At 38.0% G+C, this 24,348-nt stretch overlaps 1 long non-coding RNA gene across 1 annotated transcript in view; it reads left to right on the plus strand.

Moving 5' to 3' along the window:
- The window catches only part of LOC139165954 (uncharacterized), a 34,272-nt gene extending 30,899 nt beyond the window's left edge, over window positions 1–3,373 (plus strand). The window contains exon 6 of the long non-coding RNA XR_011558852.1: window positions 2,938–3,373. This is a non-coding gene — a long non-coding RNA (uncharacterized lncRNA). The remainder of the gene's footprint in view (window positions 1–2,937) is intronic.
- Window positions 3,374–24,348: the final 20,975 nt, after the last annotated feature.

The raw sequence follows: 24,348 nt of genomic DNA on the forward strand, positions 1-24,348 counted from the left end.
GGATGGCATGCTTAGTTTTCTGAATGTTGCTGCTAGGAGAATTGCACCATATCTGAATCAGTTTTTGACAGTGCACTAGCTTCTGTATTTGTATATAGCAACCTGTGCTCCCACTGCAAAGTGTGTGCTTTGATCAATGTTCCCTTTTAGAGTCACAGAGACAACTTAGATATAGTGAACATGAATTGCAAAACCAGACTATTCCTCAGAGAGTTTATGTAGATTGACTACTGTCCCAGAGAAAATATTTTTGTGTGTGCCTGAAGCTGTATGCCCTGACAACATAAATGAGGATTTTTTCTCTCTTAGATATATTCAGCATGCGTATAATAAAGTCTGCAATCTAAGGCATATAACCAATGTCCTTGATTCATTTAAATGTATTGAATACCCTAAGGATTAATATGAGTTTGAACAACTACAGTTGTTTGTGAGATGTCATCAGTTCAAGTATCTTAGTTCAGGAGAGGGAAATTATACCTCTTTTCAAAATAAGGAGGAAAAAAGCAGTTTGAAAGCAAATGTTACCTATTTTTTGCTGTGTTTCACTGCTTTCCTCTTAATGATTTGAGTTGGATTTTACAAAGCCGCTGCATGCCTGGAGAAAGATAAAATCTGTTAGATTGCAAGATTTATATACATATTTCAACGTACTTCTTTATGAATGGATCAAATTTTATTACATATAGGAAGCCACAGTGGGTTTTGAGCAGATTGTGTTCTTCAGATGCATAGAATATTGAAGATATGTGTCTTTGACTTAACTTACAAAATGAACCAATCACTTTGCTGTTAAAGGGATGGGGGAAAGGTTGAGAAGAAAAACCATCAGTTGCTCAGCAGTTTTATCAAGTCCATTTAAAGCAGAGGTTCCCAAGGTGAGGCCCACGCACCCCAGGGGGGCAATTTGATTTTTAATAGGGGCAATTAGAAAATGAGCTGTTAACTGAATTTTTGAAAAGCCACTAATTGTTTCTATATATTTGTGAAGAAGCAGCTGTGTTTCATTTATCTATTGTTGTCATTGTTAAAGTGCATTTCCTACCCCCTGGTCTAAAAAGGATATCCCAACTGGGGGAAGAAGGGAGCAACTGCCAGCCAATCAGAAGTGTTCCCACTAAGGATCATGGTACTGGCAGAGTCTTTCTCTTTCTTTCCTGTAGCCTTTGCTGCTGGGTATTGCAGAGAGACAGAGTAGACGGCAGCTGGGGGAAGCCCAGGTACAGTTATTTTTAGTCTGTGTTTCCCCAGGTCATGGTTTGGAGTAGTGTATTCACACTTGGAATACTGTGTTCAGTTCAGTTCTGGAGACCTCACCTACAAAAAGATATTGACAAAATTGAATGAGTCCAAAGACGGGCTACAAAAATGGTGGAAAGTCTTAAGCATAAATCTTATCAGGAAAGACTTAATGAACTCCATCTGTATAGTCTGGAGGACAGAAGGGAAAGGGGGGACATGATTGAAACATTTAAATATGTTAAAGGGTTGAATAAGGTTCAGGAGGGAAGTGTTTTTAATATGAAAGTGAACACAAGAACAAGGGGGCACAATCTGAGGTTAGTTGGGGGAAAGATCAGAAGCAACATGAGAAAATATTATTTTACTGAAAGAGGAGTAGATGCTTGGAACAAACTTCCAGCAGTATCTGAATTTAAACATGCCTGGGATAAACATATATCCATCCTAAGATAAAATACAGGAAATAGTATCAGGGCAGACTAGATGGACCATGGGGTCTTTTTCTGCCGTCAATCTTCTATGTTTCTATGGTTTACAAGACTTTTCCTCTCAGAGGAAACTTCAGATCGTGCAGAATGCAGCTGCGAGAGCAATCATGGGCTTCCCTAGGTATGCCCTTGTTACACCAACACTCTGCAATCTGCATTGGTTGCCGATTAGTTTCCAGTCACAATTCAAAGTGTTGGTTATGACCTATAAAGACCTTCATGGCATCGAATATCTCCGGGACCGCCTTCTGCCACACGAATCCCAGCGACCAGTTAGGTCCCACAGAGTTGGCCTTCTCCGGGTCCCATCAGTTAAACAATGTCGTTTGTCGGGACCCAGAGGAAGAGCCTTCTCTGTGGTGGCCCCAACCCTCTGGAACCAGCTCCCCCCAGAGATCAGAATTGCCCCCACCCTCCTTGCCTTTCATAAGCTTCTTAAAACCCACCTCTGTCATCAGGCATGGGGGAATTGAGATATTTCTTCCCCCCAGGCCTATACAATTTATACATGGTATATTTGTGTGTATGTTTGGTTTTTAATAAGGGTTTTTAGTTATTTTTTGAATATTAGATTTGTTATATGTTGTTTTATTATTGTTGTTAGCCGCCCCGAGTCTATGGAGAAGGGTGGCATACAAATCTAATGAATGAATGAATGAATGAATGAATAAATAAATAAATAAATAAACATAAATAAACATAAATAAACATAAATAAATAAATAAATAAATAAAAGATTACAAACCATTACTGTCAGTCATATTTTTGAGGCTAGTTATGAAATTTCTTTACTCATTACTAAACCTGGAAAAAAATCATACTATAGGAGAGAATTTAATTAAAACATCATTATCAGCATTTCTTAATACAGTTTTTAGAAAAATATGACAAAGATGTGAAAACCATTCCACTCAGTATCAATTTTATTAGCATAAGAATAGATGAAATGAGTGACGATATTGAAACATTACTTGTCGAAAAACTGAAATCAAGAAAATTCTCAGTACAAATGGATGAATCAACTCTGAGAGAGAATGAGGCCACATTGCTAACCTATGCAAGATATATTGATAAAGGTGAATTTACTGAAGACATGTTCTGTAAATTATTAAAAACTATCTCAACCACTACTGATATATATAATAAGCTAAAAGTTACTTAGATGTCAATAATATATCAATGGAAAACCTAACATCTTGTGTTGCAGATGATGCTCCTATTATGATGGGCAAGATCAATGGCTGCTTAAAATTGATGGTGAGAATCCAGAAATACTTCTTGTGCACTGTGTGCATTCATAGAGAGAACTTACTGTCCAAAAATATTTCTCCTGTTCTTGATGAGGTACTAAAATCAGTTATAAAATGTATCAATGCTATCAAGCCTATTGCCAAATGTGAATGTCTGTTCAAGCAATTTTGTGAAGGTAAAAATACAGACTATGCGAGTCTTGTACTTCACATTGAGGGTAAGGTGGCTCTCAAAGGGAAATTATTTGAAAAGATTCATGGAACTATTTAATGTTCTTAGTAACTTTTAAAGTGATAAACCTGAAATGAAGCACCTGCTAACCATTGATGGGAAAGTATTTGTGAGTTATTTAGCAGATATCTTTGAAAAACTGAATATGTTGAATAAACAACTTTAAGGAACAAATAAAATTCTTATGATGTAAAGGCAAAGATATTTCATTTCATTACATTTATAGAGTTATGTCAAAAACTCTATGTCAATTTTCTGACAAAAATTTTGACAGGTTTCATTGGCTAAAAAATGTGAGCTGACTGATGCTGCTGTACTTGTTGTTGTGGATCATTTGAAAATATTAGCCTCTGATTTGAAAGAAAGATTTAAAACAAATTGACTTTCCAATTGGGTAGTGAAGACATTGCTGGTGGGTCTATCTGATGTTTCAATGCAGTACCAGAGAAACTCTTGGAAATGCAAAATGATGCATATTTTCAATATAAAAAGAGCAATGTCATGGCTTTGTAATGAGACAGAAACTAAATACCCAAATTCAACCTGCTTTGCAAGAAAGCTGCTGTTACTGTTCTCAAGTTCATATTTAGCTAAATGTGGCTTTAAATGATTTGCTACTGAAGAAAAGAAATTGACTGTCTTTCACTGAAGGAGGAGACTTGAGAATGAAGCTGACTACATTGGAGCCTAATATAAAATCTCTCTGCAACAGGCATCAACACAAGGATCTCACTAACTTGAGTAGACTAAAACTGAGAGTAAGCCCCATTGAAGACAATGGGGTACTTACTTTGGAGTAGACATGCATAGGATTGCATTGTAAATATGATCTCGAGGTGAGCTCAAATTGTTCTTTAAATTTGTTCGGTACCTTTATTTTAATATGTTTGTAATTAATATCAAAGTATTACAGAAAAAGCTTTTATTAAAATTATTTTATGTTTATGCATTTCAGTTCTCTATTATGTTTTGAAACTTTATTTGCTGTTTTTTTCATATCCCTTCATACTGTTATTTTTTAAGTTTTTTAACTGTCTTTCATTCTTTTATTTTTCCCTTTCGTGGATGCCATGTTCTTTGGAACCTTGTTTAAACCAAGTTAATGGCCTTTTAGGCTTCCTCTGCTTGAGTGACAGTTCACTTTTTAAATAGTAAGAATTATATGTCATGGGTAAAGAGGGCATCAGGATTTTACAGCTTAAGAGGGGCATAGCCAAAAAGAGGATTGGAACCACTGATTTAAAGACAAGAGCGAAATCAATTCTATTTCTGCTCTGCCCTATGCAATATAAATGGAGGAGTTGGAAGGTTGCATGACAAACTACATTTCACCAAAATGATCCTGGTTTAGAAATGCAAACGGAATGTCTTCTGTCCTAAAGGAGTTTAGGTTCAGCGTCTTGTTCCATTGGATATTATTATCACTAGCATGGACCAAATCTCTTCCAGTCTAGAAAGAGGCAACTTATACGTCTCCATGATTTCAACCTGGGTCTAAACTTTGTATTATTTTACATTTTTTTAAAAGGTGGGCTGAACTGAAACTATTATAATTAGATGGGGAGGTTCAAATCTTTGCCATCTTGCCATTATTTTTTATTACAGAATTGGAAGAAGGAAGACAGTTCCTTTTGGTGCCCTTAGAAATGGGATGGCTCCCCTGATTGTAACTTGTATTTGATCAGGGAAATTTTAAGAATAAAGTGGCATATCCTGTTCACGGAAAATAAATAGCAAAGATACAGCTCTATTAGTCTTCTGCAGCAAAAATAAGAGTTGTGGTAATGAAATGATTAAGTTATTGTTGTATAACCTTTTGTGTATCATATATAATGCAGTATGTTTTAAGACGATTGTTGATATACATGAACAGCTTTTATTGAGGTAAAAAGCTAGTGGCCATGCTTGTAAGGAAAGGGCAACAATGAAGTGAGAGATAATAAGGTTAGCAGTACATACTGTGGTAATTAATATTATGTGTACATTGACCCTAGCAGTCTTATTGTCATGCAAATGTTAAAATATTGCATTTCTTCGCCAATTCAACATTCAGAGTTATGAGTTAGATTCTTACAGTCCTATATTCTTTCCTCAATTGTGTCCTGAGAAGTTTTGAATTATGAACCATGTCCTAGAAATGTCATTCATGTTCATTTATTGAGGTCACTTCCAGCCATTAATCTTGTCATGTCAGACATTTCTTGGGAATTTCTGCTGGCATAACAGGTAACCAGATGTTGTTGTGGATGATTATTTTTGCTTGGCTACAAGATGGCTGCAAAGGAATATTGGTATTTTAACACAATTTTGTCTACCAAAGTTTGATATTTTGAAAGTCACATTAATGATAATTTTGTCACAAAATTCTGTATATTTTAGCCCTTCCTACACAATAGTACTGGTATGGAGTCATGAAACAGTGTTTCTGTGTGTGGCATATTGATTTGCTATTTTAGAAGAGAACCTTAAAATAACTTTGCTTGATAAGATGGCTTTTAAAAACCCTGTTGTTTTAATTCTTACCAGCAAGTAACAATACAGTATTTCTTTTTACTTTGAGCAACAATTCTGTTTAGTTTCACAAAAGATTATCGATCTGCCCTTGAGCTTTCTTTTTCAGTAGTCTAAAATTTGATTATTGAATTTTTATGATTCTCTGTGTTACATTTAGACAGCGATGACATATTTTAACTATTCTGATATATCTTGCTAATCTATTTAAGGTAGAACATAATCATTAAAATAATAGTTGCAAACTGAATAGTTTCAAAACTTAGAATAGGAACATCGTATATATTTTTTCTCTCTCCATTTAGAAGGCACTTAACACAATGGGCTTATACTTTATAGAATAGAATAGACAGAATTCTTTATTGGCCAAGTGTGATTGGACACACAAGGAATTTGTTTTTGTTGCATATCCTGTCAGTGTACATAAAAGAAAATATACAAATTTGAAGCCAACAGTCTTTCAATATGAAGAAACAATCGTATTTTTGACCCAAAAATGTATTAATTACTATTGCTTCTTTGGAGACCAACTCAGCTATTTTACAAATTGAAACAATGAGATAATTATTTTTATATCAAAAAGTGTTTAGTTATAAATAAACAGAGAAATGATTCTAGGGCTAGAACAAGATGTTCTTCATGGTCTCAACTTCAGGCTACTCTGATGAACAGAATGAAGCATGGATGTTTGGGCTCTTCGATTTGGTGTTTTTGGAATGGCATGGAATGTAGTTCTACAGCATGTCTAATGGCGAACATAGAGCTGCTTGTTGGCTACAACAAACAATGCTGTAAAAATACACACTAAACTTTAACTAGCAATTCTATGTATATTTACACCAAAGAAATTCTACTTCATTACTCTCAAAGTACTTACAAGATTGCACATTTATCTAATAAATGGAAAAAAGTTTGATTACTTGTTGAACTTGAAATTTTTTCTTTGCAAATGTTGCAGAATTATATGAAAATGTATCATATTGATTATTAGCAATGCTACTAGACTTTAATAGTTTGTATTATACATAGTTTAGAATAGTGATGGTGAAACTTTTTCCCCCCGGGTGCTGAAAGAGCGTGGGCGTGCACTATTGTGCATGCGCAAGAGCCCACACCCATAACTCAATGCCTGGGGAGGGCGAAAACAGCTTCCCTCACCCCCCGGAGGCCCTCTGGAAGCCGGAAATAGCATGTTTCCCAACTTCTAGTGGGCCCAGTAGGCTCGTGTTTCACTCTCCCAAGGCTCCAAAGGCTTTCCTGGAGCCAGAAGAAGGTAAAAATGCCCTCCCCCATCCCCCCAGAGACTTTCTGGAAGCCAAAAACACCCTCCCAGTGCCTCTGTGTGAGCCAAAAATCATCTGGCCGGCATATGCATGCATGTTGGAGCTGAGCTAGAGCAATGGCTTGCGTGCCAGCAGATATGGCTCCCTGTGCCATAGGTTTGCATCACTGGCTTAGAACAATAAAAATATAATGTATATGCACCAGTGAAATGCCATAAATGCTGTTGATTTGGTTGCTTAATCTAAACAATATTTGTTTTCTGGCTTAAATCCAATCTCTATCACCTTGATCTTTGTTTGTATCTGTACATATATAGGATTCACCAGATTCTGCTATATAATTTAGAGAATGTTTGGAAGTCTGTACTCATCTTTGACGGCACGCCTGGGGCCGTTGACCACTGGTGCTTTGCTCCGGCCATACATATATGAATGTAAATGGAATGAATGTGAGTGATTGTTTTTTTAATAATCGGGGTTCTTAGTTAAAATTTAGATTAGTTTTACTAAATTGGGTTTCTCATATGTCTTTTGCATTGCTCCCATTTTGTAAACTGCCCTGAGTCTACGGAGAAGGGCGGCATAGAAATACAAATAATAAACAAACAAACAGGGGAATACACTCCAAGACCAGGGAAGTCTTAATACCACTCTACTATGCCCTGGTCCGACCACACCTGGAGTACTGTATTCAGTTCTGGTCACCACACTTCAAATGAGACATTGAAACTCTGGAGAAGGTGCAAAAAAGAGCAACCAAGTTGATTAAGGGATTGGAAACCAAGACTTACGAAGAGAGACTGAGGGAACTGGGCATGGATAGTCTAGAGAAAAGGAGGGCCAGAGCGGACATAATAGCAGTCTACAAGTATACGAGGGGATGTCACAGAGAGGAGGGGATCACTTTATTCTTCAGGGCACCAGAGGGCCGGACAAGGAACAACGGCTGGAAGCTGACCAAGGAGAGATTCAACATGGAGATAAGGATGGAACAACCTATCAGCGGACGTTGTGAACTCCAACACTCTGGACATTTTAAAGAGAAGATTGAACTGCCACTTGACTGGTGTACTATAGGGTTCCTGCTTGGGCAGGGGGTTGAACTCGATGGCTTTCATGGTCCCTTTCAACTCTAACAATAAATAAAAAATAAATAAACAAACAAACAAATAACAGATTCACAAAAGGACAAGAAATTCCTTTCAAAAATACTGCATGTAAAACTACCAATATTTTTTTTTAGTTCTGTCTTAAAATGTTATTCCAAAATAAAGTTGCTAGAACAATATGAGATTGGGCATATTAGGTCTTTAATTTATATTTAGCTTCATGTTCCTGTAATATTGCTTTTGCGGAATGTTTACTTTCAGCTCTGACGATTAGTGTCATCCTTTTTTTTTTCTTTTTTAATTTGCATCATGCTACTTGTTAAACCTCTGCTTGACTGATACAGTATGACAACAGGTAACAAAAAACAGTGATGATAAAACCATAATAATCACTGCTGGGATTCAGACATTCCCTTTTCTTCTTTCTGCCTCTGTTTTCCACCCCCAACCGCCCACTCACCACCCCCCTTGAAAGCTTTCCTCAGCTGGAAAGTTCTGACATCTGCTGGTTTGGGACATGGCTGAGCAGCTGTCAGCAGTAGGGTAGCTGCTTTAGCAGCAGTTGGCGGGATGGCAGGGTGCCAGCTTGTACCATCTGTGCGCCTGACATTTCATTCTAATTAACAGTAGGGTTAATTGTTCTGGCAGGCTCAAATGTAGTGTCTAACATTACCCAAGGGAAACATGTACAACTGCAGGAGTGGCAGGGAGCTGGAGAGCACTGCGAACAAACCTATTGAGAGAGAATGGTTAACAACAACTAATGATTTTACTAGCTAGCCTTATGCAAGGAAGGCGGAGGTATTCTCCCCCCTACCCCCCCATGCATTTTGCCAAGCCTGTAATGATGTTGAAGGAATCAGGCACAGAAAAGCTGAGACGGCTGCCTTGGGGCAATTGTGAAGGAACAATCTGCATGTTATTACTGCATATTCATACCTAATTGTGTTAGGCTTTGCTAATAGAGTAGAATGGCAGTATGAAAAATCGAGCAGCAGCTTTATAGCCAACAAAGCCGGTGGCTTCTCCCACCCCCTATCCCTTTGTGCTAGGATTGCTGACTGATCATTTAGACATTTAGTTGCTCAATATGACAAGCCTACCATTTGTTAGCTTGACATATTGTAATTTATAAAGATGTGTTCTAATTTTACTTTTAGTTTATTTTCAATTTTTATACAATATTCATGATGGCAAAAGAGGGGGGGGCATTCATGGCCATTGTTAAGAATTATGATTCAAATGAGAGTATTTCAGTCTGAAGCATGGCTATTGTTTTATGATGCATTCATTTTAATGCAGAAATAATTTTCTCATGTGTTAATCCAGAACAAACGAGTTGATGAGAAGTTTTCTTAAAGTGAGACTTGTATGACATTCTTTACTTAATGTTTCTCCTCCTTCATAATACAATTTTAAAAAGCAACAAGAAGTTAGTTGAGCAACTAAGAGGGATAGTCAACAGGAGTTTGCCAGGTAGGTTCAAAAGAGAGCAAGAGTTAGAGAAACTTTATTGTGACTGATTGTGCGCTTAGCTCTGAGGGGTAAAAAGCTAATTTCTGGACAAGCTGCTGATTGCAAGACTATGATGTCTTAAGAACTGGTGATGCCCTGTGCGAGTGATTGCTTCCTACTGCGTAAGCAGAGACTAAAAGCAGCCAAATTTCGTGGAGTAAAGTCACTGGATGAATGAACAGGTACAACTAATAAGAGTTTGTCAAGATAGTTGAATAGAGTTGGGAGAAACTGTCCGCAGAGATTGTAGGGTGCACTATGAGAAAACACCTAACAGGTATTTGTTAGGGAAATACAATAGAAATGTTTAAATCCCTGATCAATCTTCATTAAAGTTAAGCATTTGTGTTTGACTGACAAAAGCAAACAACAGAGTGAAAGAGAAATACAGTGTTCCCTCGATTTTCGCAGGGGTTGCGTTCCAAGACCGCCCGCGAAAGTCGAATTTTCGCGAAAAAGCGGTGCGGAAGTAAAAACACCATTTTTGGCTATGGACAGCCAAAAACTACCCCCACGCACCCTTTTTCAAGGTAGCACAAGGAGCCAGGCTTGAAGTTGGGGGCGGGGAGCGACGAAAGTGCGGAGGCCGGCAAAGATGGTTTTGAATGTCAGCTGCCCTCGCCCCCCAGCGCCTCCAGCCCCCTCACCGCTACCACCCGCCTGCCCTATCCACCCCTCTCACCGGCTTTCTTGGGACACGGGTCCTCCTGCAGCAGCGCTGGCGGCTACGGCTTCTCATCCTCCTCATTCGGCCGGTAGCCGCTCTGAGTGCTTTGAGAATGCCTGCCTCACCCCTCTCACAGTCCCTTAGCTGAGAGCGCTTTTGTCCCAGCTGTCAGCGAGGGGGCTGCAGGAGAGGTGGGGCAGGCGTTCTCACAGAGAGGGAGAGAGAGAGGGAGAAAGAGAGAGAAAGCAAGAGGGGGAGAGTGGAAGGTAGAGAGAGAGAGAAAAATGATAGAAAAAGGGAGAAAAAAAGAGAAATGAGAAAATGGTTGAAGCAGAGAATGACAGGAAAGAAAGAGAAAGAGAGAGAGAAGTGACTCTTGGTGATGACGTATGACGTCATCGGGTGGGAAAAACCGTGGTATAGAAAAAAAACCGTGGAGTATTTTTTAATTAATATTTTTTGAAAAACTGTGGTATAGCCATTTTGCGAAGTTTGAACCCGTGAAAATCGAGGGATCACTGTAAATAAAAGCATTCCTACTAGGGGTAGAACATCACATGATCATGACTGATGGTTTTAGTGTCAGTTTCTCCTATGACTCAGCTTGTTGGAAGCCAGTTTTTATTTATTTATTTATTTATTTTATTTATTCTTTGTCCAATATACAATACATATGGAAGAGAATAGACATTAAGTAATATATATAAAGATAGTTAGTAAAAAAGAAGAGAAGTAGATGAGAGGGAGAGAATATATATGATATATGAGATAAGGAAAGACAATTGGACAGGGGACGTTAGGCATACCAGTGCACTTATGTACGCCCCTTACTGGCCTCTTAGGAACCTGGAGAGGTCAATCGTGGAGAGTCTAAAGAAGAAATGTTGGGGGTTGGGAGTTGACACTATTGAGTCCGGTAATGAGTTCCACGCTTCGACAACTCGATTGTTAAAGTCATGTTTTTTACAGTCAAGTTTAGAGTGGTTAATATTAAGTTTGAATCTGTTGCGTGCTCTTGTGTTGTTGCGGTTGAAGCTGAAGTAGTTGTTGACTGGAAGGACGTTGCAGCATATGATCTTGTGGGCAATACTTAAATCGTGTTTTAGGCGCCGCAGTTCTAAGCTTTCAAGACCCAGGATAGTTAGTCTATTTTCGTAGGGTATTCTGTTTCGAGTGGAGGAGTGAAGGGCTCTTCTGGTGAAATATCTTTGGACGTTTTCGAGAGTGTTGATGTCTGAGATGTGGTGTGGGTTCCAGACAGATTAGCTGTATTCGAGAATGGGTCTGGCATAAGTTTTGTAGGCTCTAGTCAGTAGTGTGAGATTGCCAGAGCAGAAGCTACGTAGGATCAGTTTAACCTGGTTAACAGTTATGGGGATGGTGATAAAAGCCTGCTGATTGCAAAGGGTCTGAATTTTGATTACATGACCATGGGGATGGTGTGACGATTGTAACTTTATACATTGGCCCATTAAATCCATGATCTTCATTGACTATATATGAATATAAGCAGTAAATGAGATGAGGTTGAACATTTACTTCTACTTTAATAGATATCTTTATAATGATTTCAAATTCCTCAAATGTAACAAACTCAAAAATGTAGCTTGCTCAAAGTAGGAGAGAATGCACCATTTTTTTCTTTAAAAAAATCAATTTCTAATCAGAAATCCAAATGAATGAAACTGGCAATGCTACAGAGCACATGGCTTAAATTAGGCAAAGGTACAAATAGGAGAAATACTGTTGTTGATGTTACTGCCCCAAGATGGGTATGGTACCTTGAAAAAGATTGCAAAAGATGTGGGTCAAACTCAAACTATCTTTCAAACAAGCAAGAAGTAATGGGGGACTTGAGATACTCTGACATTTATTGGCAGACAAATTTGGTCTTTCCAGTTAATTTCTGGTAACTTTCTTTTTACACAGAATGGAAGTGTCAACAGGAAGAAGGCAGAAAAGAGACAGTTTTTAAAAATGTATTATTTATTTTTACTAAGCAATAGAAAAGTCATAATCAAAGAACTAGAAATAACAGAAATATTTGGGAGATACTGAATTTAAGGAAAAGTGAAATGCAATCAAAAGTATCTCTTATTTCTAAAGAGCAAACAGATGTAAATAAACTCATACATACATACATACAGCACAGATAGACAGACAGACAGACAGATATACATAGAGAGAAATAGAAAACGAGAAAAGGAACTCAGGATGAATGGGAGTTCTTAAATTAAGAGATATAGAATAGAATATTCTTTATTGGCCAAATGTGATTGTTCACACAAGAAATTTGTGTGCAGTGAACAAGCTGTCAGTATAGAAACATAGAAGACTGACGGCAGAAAAAGACCTCATGATCCATCTAGTCTGCCCTTATACCATTTTTTTGTATTTTATCTTAGGATGGATATATGTTTATCCCAGGCATGTTTAAATTCAGTTACTGTGGATTTACCAACCACGTCTGCTGGAAGTTTGTCCCAAGGATCTACTACACTTTCAGTAAAATAATATTTTCTCATGTTGCTTATGATCTTTCCCCCAACTAACTTCAGATTGTGTCCCCTTGTTCTTGTGTTCACTTTCCTATTAAAAACACTTCCCTCCTGAACCTTATTTAACCCTTTGATATATTTAAATGTTTCGATCATGTCCCCCCTTTTTCTTCTGTCCTCCAGACTATACATGCAAGCAACAAAGGGATAAATTCTAAATCATAAGATACAACCAAAAAGATACCACTAGGAGTAGGTAATAGGAAAGATGAGAAGGATAATAGTAATACTGCCATGCTACATGGTTAGCTATCCTTATGCATAGACAGTGCTGTGGGAATTATGTGTTTAGCAAAATCATGGCATGGAGGAAAAAAATCTGTCTTTGAGTCTGGTTGTTTTGGCTTGCAATGTCCTGTAGTGGCATCCTCAGGCGAGGAGTTGAAAACAGTTTATATCTAGGATATGAGGGAGATATTTTCTCAGTCTTCTTTCTAGCTCATGCAATATACAGGTCCGTGGTAGAAGGCAGGCTAGTTGCAGTTGTTTTTTCTGAAATTCTAACTTGACATCTGTGCCTGTCCTGTTTATTTATTTATTTATTTTTAAAAATTTATTTTACAAATGTGACATACAAGACAAAGGAAAAAAACATACATAAAAACATATATATACAACATTTGGGAAATGAAAGTTTCCCCACTATTTTTGGGGGATATTTGATCAGAGAATTACACTTCTTTTACATAATATTAATTTTTGAATTCTTTTATTTGACGTGTTGCTTTGCATAAATTTTTATTTATTTATTTCTTTTAGTCAATTATAAAATTTTGCCCATGTTTTATAGTAATCTGATTCTTCTTTTCCCTATATTCTTTTGGATAGCCTGTCCATCTCCGCACAGTCTAGTATTTTTTTAATTATTATGTTTTCTTCCGGTATTTTATCTGTTTTCCACTGTTGGGCATATACTATTCTGGCAGCTGTTAGTATATGTATAACTAGGTATCTTACTTCTTTTTCTATTTTTTTATTAAAAATACCCAATAAATATAATTCTGGGGTTTTTTCGATTTCTTCATTTGCTATTTCTTTTAACCAATTTGTTATTTTATTCCAAAACTGTTTTGCCTGTGTGCATGTCCACCATTGGTGGTAGAATGTGCCTCTTTCTTTTTTACACTTCCAACATATTGGAGAGGTTTTTGGGAACATTTTTGCAAGTCTTTCTGGCGATAGGTGCCTGTAGAACATTTTTAATTGGTTTTCCTTGAATGCGGTCCTGTTTAGTTGCTGTACCAAACCAAACAGTTATAGAAATACAAATATTAATATTTATAATATTATGTTTAACAAATATTAAACGCCCAATTGCAAACACTCCCATTTGGGAAAGAAAAATCAAAGACAACAAAAATAATTTGAAGTGGTACCTCAAAAAGCTTGGTGAATATCTAAAAAAAAAACCCAGTAAAAATATTTTGTAAGTAACAGAGTGAAACTTGATAGAGATAAAGCAGTGTTCTTAATCTAGAGAACTAAAATCAAATGTAAAGTGAGTGAGCAATATTTGATCTAGTAATTGTATTTGCAGAAAAGGCAAGTTAAGAGTAAACTGAGCAAAGAATGTGATGTGCCAGTGAAGAAGGCAAATGCTACAGGAGTCCTTGTTTAATGTGTTCCTCATTTAGCAACCATTGCACTTAAGATGGCAATGAAAAAAAGAAACACTTTATCACCAGTCCTTGCATTTATGACCTTCACCAATCTGTAAAGCAAAGGAAAGCTGGAGTAAAATCATAAGCACTCTCATAATATAATACTAAGTGAATTGCTCAGGTTAATGACCATGTTGCTGATCTCAACTGAGATCTCAAATGAGGGCTACCTGTATTTAGACAATATCAAGAGACGCATCATTTCAAAGTCAGGGTAGTAATAATTCTATCTATTTTTCTTTGTAAATCCTTCTTTGAATATTGGTACTTTATTATAAGAAGGACCAAATGAAATTAAAACAGTTTTAGAGAACAGCAACTAAGAAGATCAGGGAATTACAGTCAAGTCTTACAAATAAGAATTGAAGGAAATTGGAATGTTTAGCCTTGAAAAGAGGAGAATGGTGAGGGTAGGCGATAGCACTTTTCAAACCCTTGAAGGAAATTGTGTTGTTAAAGTTCAGGGACTGATCTCTCTTGTTCAAGAGTACAGGGCACAAAAAAAATAACTAAAAGCTACAGAATGGAAGGCGCCAATTAAAATGCTAGAAAAAAGTTCTAATAGTAAGAACAATTCAACAGCGGAACCAATTATCTAGAATGGTAGTATTCCCTCCTTCACTGGATGTGTCCAAGTGTTGGCTATGGAGACATCTGTCATAGATGCTTTTAATTCAATTCCTGAATTAGGCAGGAGGTTAGACTTAGCCTAAATATGTCAGGCTTCACACCAGTGCTTTGCAGTAAATCACACATTTCCAGATACTTAACCCATAGTTTAGCTCTTGGCTGGATGTGATAAAAGACTTCCAGGCATGACTCGGCTAATGTAGAATCGTTATTACAGAAAGTAATGAAGCTTTAAGGTTTTTTTTTTAACCGTAGAGCAAGAATTCATAGTATTGATATAGTAGTGCTCTAGCATTTATACTCTGAAGTTTCTTTCTTCTCCCTAACAAATACTTGGCAGTTTCTTTAATGGTCATGGGTGGCTGAAATGGGTTTCTATAGTATAACAGTTCTCTTTAGCCTGAGTATCACTGGTTCCTGCCTCCAAGCCAGTGGTTCCCAACCTTTTTTTTGCTTATGCTTCACCTACGCATCTTTAAAATCATCATGCCTCCCCCCCCATGACATATAAGTCATACTATTCAAAAAGTGAACTCCTGCTCATGCAGAGGAAGACTTAAAAGGCCATTAACTTGGTTTAAACAAGGTTCCAATTGCCTCTATTAAAAATCTAATTGCCCCCTGTGGGGCGTGGGCCCCACGTTGCGAACCAGGGCTCTAAGCTTTAACCTTTGCAGAATGATAAAGAGGTCCTCCTCCTCTTTCTCCTCCAAAAATAAATATATTTGAAAAAATCTGTATTTAGGATACTTTTATATCAAAGCCTTTTATTAAATTTATTTGCTTATAATTTTCATACATTTATTCACACATATACACATGTAAACATACACATATACATAAATACTGGCATCAGGCTGGAAATAGTCCTGCCTTAGGCAAGAAAGCCAGCTGGGTGACTTTGAGCCGACCACTTTCTCTTAGCCTTAAGAAGTAGGCAATGGATAATGATTTCTGAAAAAAACCAAGAAAACTTCAAGAAAAATCGTATTGATTATTGCAACGCGCTCTACATGGGGCTACCCTTGAAGAGTGTTCAGAGACTCCAAATTGTCCAGAATACAGCCGCGTGAGTTGTTATGAGTTTACCTTGGTATACCCATATAACACCTATACTCTGCGAGCTGCACTGGCTTCCTATTAGTCTCTGGGCACAATTCAAGGCATTGGTTATCACCTATAAAGCCCTATATGGCTTAGGGCCAGACTATTTATGGGACTGTCTCCTGCCACATACCTCCCAGAGACCAATTAGAGCACACAGAGTTGGCCTCTTCTAGGTTCCATCAACTAAGAAATGCAGGTTCACAGGACCATGGGGGAGGGCCTTCTCTATTGCTGCCCCGGCTCTATGGAATCAACTCCCCCTGGACATCCGCACCGCTCCCACCCTGCTGGCTTTTCGTATGGCCATGAAGACCTGGCTATGCCGGCAGGCCTGGGGGCCCTGAATTAACAACTAGCCTAGCCACGTATATGAATGCATATGAATGGTATGTGTGCATGTCGTTGTGTTTATTTTATATAGGTTTTAACCAGAGTTTTAGTGTTTAGATTTTCTGACTTCTTTCTACTGTTTTTATTTTATTGTTTTAATTTTTATTGTTGTAAGCTGCCCTGTGTTCTTTGGAATCGGGCAGCATAGAAGTCAAATTAAACAAACAAACAAACAAACAAACAAACTTCAGGGCCTTATCCAGGCAGTCCTCAAGACTTAACAACTGGCTCACACTTATGACATTTGCAGTATCACAAAGTCATGTAGAACGGTCATGTAATTGCCATTTATAACCTTTCCTGCTGGCTTCCCACAAGCAAAGTCAATGGGAAAGCCATCAGAGAAAGTTGTTCCTGTAAGTTGTTCCTGTAGTATTTATTTTTACTGAGCAATAGAAAAGTCATAATTGAAGAACTACAAATGATTGAAGACCCACCTATGTCATCAGGCATGGTGAAATTAAAATACCCCTGGTTTTATATTGTTTATGTATGGTATGATTGTGTTGCATGGTTTTAATAATGGGTTTTTAGATGTCTTTTAATATATTGGATTTGTCATATTGTTATTTTTGTTGTGAGCCACTCCGAGTCTCCGGAGAGGGCAACATACAAATCTAATAAATGATAATAATAATAATAATAATAATAATAATAATAATAATAATATACTGTTTTTCCCAATGTGTCTGTTCTTGCATCATTGTTGGGCTCTGCACCTTTTTTTAAAAAAAATGTTAAGCTGAACCTGAATCTTTTTCTTGTTTTAAATTTAAAGCTGAAAGCAACAAAACATATAGCTATAGTGGCTGCCTGCACATCATCAGAAAAGGGATGTTTTTGGCATAAAATTTACATATACTAATTTATAAGTGCATTAGAAAATTAGCAATAAATACTATAATTTAAACACATCACACCATAGAGGTCACCAAATGATCTGTTATGCCGGCTACTGAAGATAACTTCAAGCCCCCTGGATTTATTTTTCGGCTTTAGCTTTGAGCCAATTTGGAATAAACAATCGTTCTAATCCTTCACAGCAGTGGATCTGAAAATCTGGATGGTGTTGGTAACAGCTCTCATCAGGTCCACTGAAAAATCAGTGATAAGAATTGGCAAGATCTAGAGAGCCACAGGTACCCCCATCCCCACTACAGAAATTTCAGTAGAAACATGTTTTCTGTATAGCTGAACACATGGCTACCTTTTATTCAACCAACACATCTTTTTCTGTGTAGTGCTACCAGAAGCATATGATTTCACTCAAATTAACTTTGGCTGTCCCAACTGATGATGTATTTCTAATGTGTCCTCCACCCAATTCCAAACACTGTGGTTACCCTTGATTTACAGCACATGACAGGCTCTTCTTTTTATACTGGGATCAGCAAAAAAGTGTTTGTTCATTTATTTTGTTTGTATGCAATTATAGCTAAAAACAAATGTGGTCGCTTTGACATTCCAAGTAGCTATTTTGAAACCAGCATTTAGATGTTCTATCCATTATGCAACTTAATTATGTAGTAAAATAGTGCAGGATTATGGTCAGAGGGCATACGATATGACTGCAATACTCAGTTAATTTATGAGTTCCCTAAAATTGTGGATATTTGTGGATAATTTTAGGACTTCAGACATGAAAACATGGTGCCAAACATAAGTTTTCTTCTTTTGTGGTTGCAAGAAATCAAAGTATGTTTTGCATTTGTGTTAGCATCTGAAGTCACAGCTTGCATCCAAGGATAATATGAATCACTTCTTTCCACATTAATTATAAGTTACTGTGAAAGGGAACATTTTGGCATACAAAGTGAAGAAGCCTGTCAAAGATAAACAATGCATGTTTATATAAAAAATACTCAATAAAATGGTATAAAAGGTAAATACTGTATATACTGAATTGCGGTTTCAAACAGTTTCATACTGGACCTTTCTCTGTTTTTTTAAAAAACAATGCTATAAGGAAAAAAATACTTGAGTTATTTTGGAAACAATACAAACAAGCCTGGAGCTAATATAATTTCTTATGCATGGAAGATGCTAAATACATTGGCCTTAAGGAAAAGTAATAACAAATCATGATTAGCTTTAATGTAATTATTCTAAAAAAGTATTCCTACTTCACATGATTTCTGCTCCTTCGTGCACTTAATTTCAGAATGCTATGTAGCCAGTAAAGAGATTTGCCAGTTAAAAGTACTGTGGTAAAATCAATTTTGTTTTATGCAGTGTTTGATTATGTGCTCCATTTATTTTAGCAATGTTTCTTTTTTTAAAAAAAGAAGGAACTCTTAATGTTTCAAAATTTCTGAATTAAAAAATAAACAGTGACCAAGGTAAATATACTGTTAGTGAATAATACTAATTTTAATTGCCAGGTAACCTAAAACATACTGCAGTTGTTTTGTCTTTACGTTTGAGGAAACAAGACTGATAATTGAGTAGTGGATTTTCTACCATGCAATGAATATATATTCAGGTGTTTAAAATGGAGAATCTATCATTAGTGATGAAAAAGCCTTCACAGATTAAAATGACAATCTGGTCAAACGGCTCTGCACTACATCCTACAACATCTTGAATCTCTAAAGACCTATGTGAGGGTCTTTTTTGTAGATTTTAGTTCAGCATTCAATACTATCATTCCGGACACTCTTCTAACTAAGCTGAACCAGCTAGCAGTACTGGAACAGACTTGTAAGTGGATCATAAACTTCCTAACAAACGGGAAGCTAAGCAGAATCACATTAAATACCTATACAATTAGCACAGGCCCACCAAGGGGCCACTACTTCTCTCTATATACCAATGACTACCTCTCTAACAATCCATCTGTTAAACTACTGAAGTTTGCAAATGACACACCAGTGATCAGACTCAGGAGACAATGAGGACCCACATTCAGATGGGAGGTTAAACAGCTAACCTTGTAGTGCAATTGGAACAGTCTGGAACTGAATACACTCAAAACCATAGAAATGGTGGTAGACTTTAGGAGAAACCTGCCCATACTTCCACTTCTTACAATACTAGACAACACAAGATCAAGAGTAGAGACCTTTAAATTTATAGATTCAACCATATTGCAAGATCTAAAATGGACACCTAATATCAAGAAAGTAATCAAAAAAGCACAACAAAGAATGTTCTTTCTGAATCAACTCAAAAAGCTCAAACATAGAAACATAGAAGACTGACGCCAGAAAAAGACCTCATGGTCCATCTAGTCTGCCCTTATACAATTTTCTGTATTTTATCTTAGGATGGATATATGTTTATCCCAGGCATGTTTAAATTCAGTTACTGTGGATTTACCAACCACGTCTGCTGGAAGTTTGTTCCAAGGATCTACTACTCTTTCAGTAAAATAATATTTTCTCACGTTGCTTTTGATTTTTCTCCCAACTAACTTCAAATTGTGTCCCCTTGTTCTTGTGTTCACTTTCCTATTAAAAACACTTCCCTCCTGGACCTTATTTAACCCTTTAACATATTTAAATGTTTCGATCATGTCCCCCCTTTTCTTTCTGTCCTCCAGACTATACAGATTGAGTTCATGAAGTCTTTCCTGATACGTTTTATGCTTAAGACCTAATGAGCCCAAGGAGTTCTGATACAGTTCTACAGAAGAATTATTGAGTCTGCCATCTGTTCTGATTGGGCTCTGCAACTCAACAATACAGACATAGATTTCAGAGGATAATTAGAACTGCAGAAAAAACAATTGCTACCAACCTGCCTTCCATTGAGGACCTATATACTGCACAAGTCAAATAGAGGGCTATGAAAATATTTACAGACACCTCACATCCTGGACACAAACTGCTTCAACTCATACCCTCAAAATGATGAAATAGAGCACTGCACACCAGAACAATTAGATGCAAGAACATTTCCCCCCAAATGCCAGCATTCTGCTAAACAAATAATTCCCTCAACTTTGTCAAACTATTTACTAAGTCTGCACTACTATTAATCTTCTCATCGTTCCCATCACCCATCTCCACCCACAAATGACTATATGGCTGTAACTTTGTTGTTTGTATCCTTAGAATTTATATTGACTGGTTCCTATATGATTTGGTTGCTTATTTGTACACAGACTATCAAGTTTTTTACCTTATGATTCTTGATGAACTTTTCTTTTATGTACACTGAGAGCATATGCACCAAGACAAATTCCTATCCTATCCCATCCTATCCTATCCTATCCTACCCTCTCCTAATCTGTTTAGAATGAAACGGCAGTATCTTTTTATTTCCTTTTTCTCCAAGTACTAAAGAAACTCACTTGAAAGTCAGTATGGAAATACTGAAATGATTTGTGGTTTCTTTTTGTGTTATGCATCTGCAATACTTTCTTTGTATTTGGCCTGATATACTTAACGGGAAGCAGTAATGCATTCAAACCTAAATCTGAGTCAGGCCTAAGCCCTTATCTGCAATTGTAAGATTCCTATTATTGTTTGCTGATTTTATTTACTGAATATATTTTGTTTAATAGTTCAATGCAGTAGTCTACAATGAATATTGTTTTGCCAGAATTTTGTTGGGTTTAAACTGTTTCGTCACTTGAATTTATGATACGTTCTTGATTTCATGACCGAACCACCACACCCCCATATCCCCTGCCCTTAGTAGCATAACCTAGGAAGCTGTGAGGCTTCTCCCAACTTTTTCCAGTCCTGTTTCCTTCCAAGAGATTCCCAGAAAGGCCCCATGGAGGCTTCTCCCTGCCTTTTATGGTTGCAGTTTCAGAGTTACAGTTTTTGTAAGTGGAAAATGGTTCTTGAGAAGAGGCAAAAAGATCTTAAACACCTGGTTTCTCAACATCTAGAAAACTTTGTAAGTAGAGGCGTTTTTAGGTAGAGGTACCACTGTACTGCTGTCTCAATGCTATGCTATACAATACAAAAATATTTTTAAGACATCAAATATTTGAAATGCAGTAATACTGAATTCATAATATATCCTGCATCAAGGTCAAATCTGGTACAAATGGTGAAATCTTGGATAATTGGTGCATCTAACAGAATGTTTTTTCAACCAGAAGGTTTCCAATTAAATGAAATTTCAACTAATATGATTTCCTTAACTTAATGAGGCTTTTTTGTTGTTGTTGTTGTTGCTGAATATGGCTCCCACTTAGGTTTTCGATTTGGCCAAAGCTATATTTCTTCATTTCTTTCCTAGCAAAAGTCCGTGAAGATATAGATGAGCCTGTATCTAAAAGGAACTTGACACATTGATAAGTTTAATAAATGTTAGAGGCAGATGTGAGAGGATGATTAAATAATAAAAATTATTTCTTCACTTGTAACTTTTTCTTTTAATGAGGAACAGAAATTGTGCATGCCAGTATATATTGGTCTAAAGAAAAAGCTTTTTAATGATAGTAATTTAGAAATAAATATAAGTACATTAGAGCAAGCTAAGGCTCCCATAAATTAGTTTTCTTTCCTTACAGTGACCACAAGCAGGCTATAACCATAAAAACATCCTTTTGGTAGTGTTTTCCAGAAAGATAAAGGGCTATATAGGATATATAAGATCTATAGCAATTACCACTCTTGATAGCTTTATTCACTTGATCTTCCATGAAAACATGGAAGTTAGTGAACATTACTATACTTTGTCATAATATATTCCTCGGTGTTGTGCATCTCTGTCCATTCTTCTTCAATCAATAGTTCCAGTTTCCACTAAGAAAAAGAGAGAAAAATATTTTTATCTACTTTTTCCATTAATCATTATTTTTTCTTCTGCGAAGTGCAGAATCTGGGTTTTTGGCATTGCGTATGCATCACCATTTTGTTTTCAGTGGCTTTTTTTTTTTTAAAAAAATTGCAAATAAGGTGCAAAGCATCTCTCAAAGAGAATGAAGCAGGCATGGCACAACCAGAGCTACCCTTTCTTCCGAACAGCCAAGGACAGAAAAGTTCACTTAGGAGCAACGCCAGTGAGGAAGGCAGCCGGGTTGGAGGGAGGCATAACCTGAGCTCTCTAGGATGGGTAAACAAGTGTGTGGAGGCCAAGGGCAGTGGACTCAGCCTGTCCCGGGTGTTGCATCCCTCTCCCAGCCTTCAACTGTGCCTCTGTGCCACTAGTGTCTGCCAAATCTGCTGCCATTGGAGCCGCAACAGGGATGGGGGCAGCACAGTAAGCTGGGTGCTTGAAAATGGCTCGAACGTTCCCTGGCTCATCTGGGCTGCAGCTGAGCCCATTGCCTTGAGCCAGTGTGGATGGAGGCACCCCTCCCCATCCAGATCTTTCCAGATTTGACATAGAGGAAAGCGCAACTCATGGCTGCTACATTTTGCTGTGCTGCTCCAAATGATTTCCCATAAAGAGCAACAAAGGAGAGAAAAGGCTGATGACCAGTAGAACACATGGACTGGAACAGCTCTACATGCTCTCCACCGGCTGTTCCTTCCAAAGGGTGTTTCACATTGCAAGAGGAGAGTGGCATCTGTTGTATCCCTCTCCCAGCCTTTGCCTGTACCGGCAGTGTCTCCTGAAGCCACTGCCATTGGACCCGCGACAGGCAAGCATGATGGCTATATGTTCAGGCAGGGTGAAGTGGAGGAATGGCTCATCTGGAGCAGCTCCCTTGCACTGAGGGCACCAGGGACAAGCCACAAACTCAGTTCCAGGGCAGCAACTCTAGACAAGCCTGCGTCTACCGAAGATGCCTCTGTTGGAGCCACAACAGATGAGTGTGGCAGCTGTATGTTCAGGTAGGTTGAAGGGAGGGGAATGTCTTGTTTGAGGCAGCTCACCCAGGAGCAGCAGGGACAAGACACAGGTTCAGCTGCAGGGAAGCAGCTCCTGATGAGCCCACATCTGCCAAAGCTGCTGGCTTTGGAGCCATGACAGGCGAGCGTGGGGGCTGTAAATTAAGGCAGGGTGAGGGGGGAATGACTTCATGTTCAACTGCACCAGCAAAAAAGTGCAGAAGTTCCACCCATTCATCCCACCAGCAAAGCAGGCAGCATGAAGGAGATTGCTCGGCAGTAGCACGTTGCAAGGGGCAGTGGGGAACTCACTGCTCTCCCATTGCCTGCCCTCCCTGCTTGAAGACAACTGACACCTTCTCTGAACTCTCCGCTCCCACACTAACACCCCTGCCCTGCTCAACTGTGCTTCTTTGCTGGTCTTGGAGCCGAAGCCAGGAAGGCAAGTGGGGTGGCTGTGGCGGCAACAGCGCTGCAGGACAGCACAGCCCTCCCAGTCCCAGAGCACTTTTTTCCTTCTCCTGCCACCAGGAAGAGAGAACGAGAAAGGAAAGAAGGAAGGAAGGACAGGACAGGATGGAAAAAGGAAAGGAAAGAAGGAGGAGGAAAGGAAAAACCAAAAGGAAAGTAAATAAGGAAAGGAAAGAAGGAAAAGGGAAGGGAAGGAGAGGATATGAAAGGAAAGGAAATAAGGAAAGGAATGGAACAGAGGAAAAGAAAGTTAAGGGAAGGGGGGAGGGGAGGAGAGAAAAGAGAAGGAAAGGAAAGAAGGGAAGGGGAAGGGAAAGGTGGAGAGGAGAGGAGATAAAATGGAAGGAAAGGAAAAGAGGAAAGAAATAGAAGGGGGGAAAGGAAAGGATAGAAGGAAAGGAAAGGGGGAGGGAAGGGAAGGAGAGTCGAGGGACTACAGCTACAGCTCTGGAATATGGGACTGACTTTCCCACCAATATCAGCAAGCCACCGCCAGT

Source organism: Erythrolamprus reginae, chromosome 3, assembly GCF_031021105.1.
Source record: "Erythrolamprus reginae isolate rEryReg1 chromosome 3, rEryReg1.hap1, whole genome shotgun sequence".
Classification (NCBI taxonomy): domain Eukaryota; kingdom Metazoa; phylum Chordata; class Lepidosauria; order Squamata; family Dipsadidae; genus Erythrolamprus; species Erythrolamprus reginae.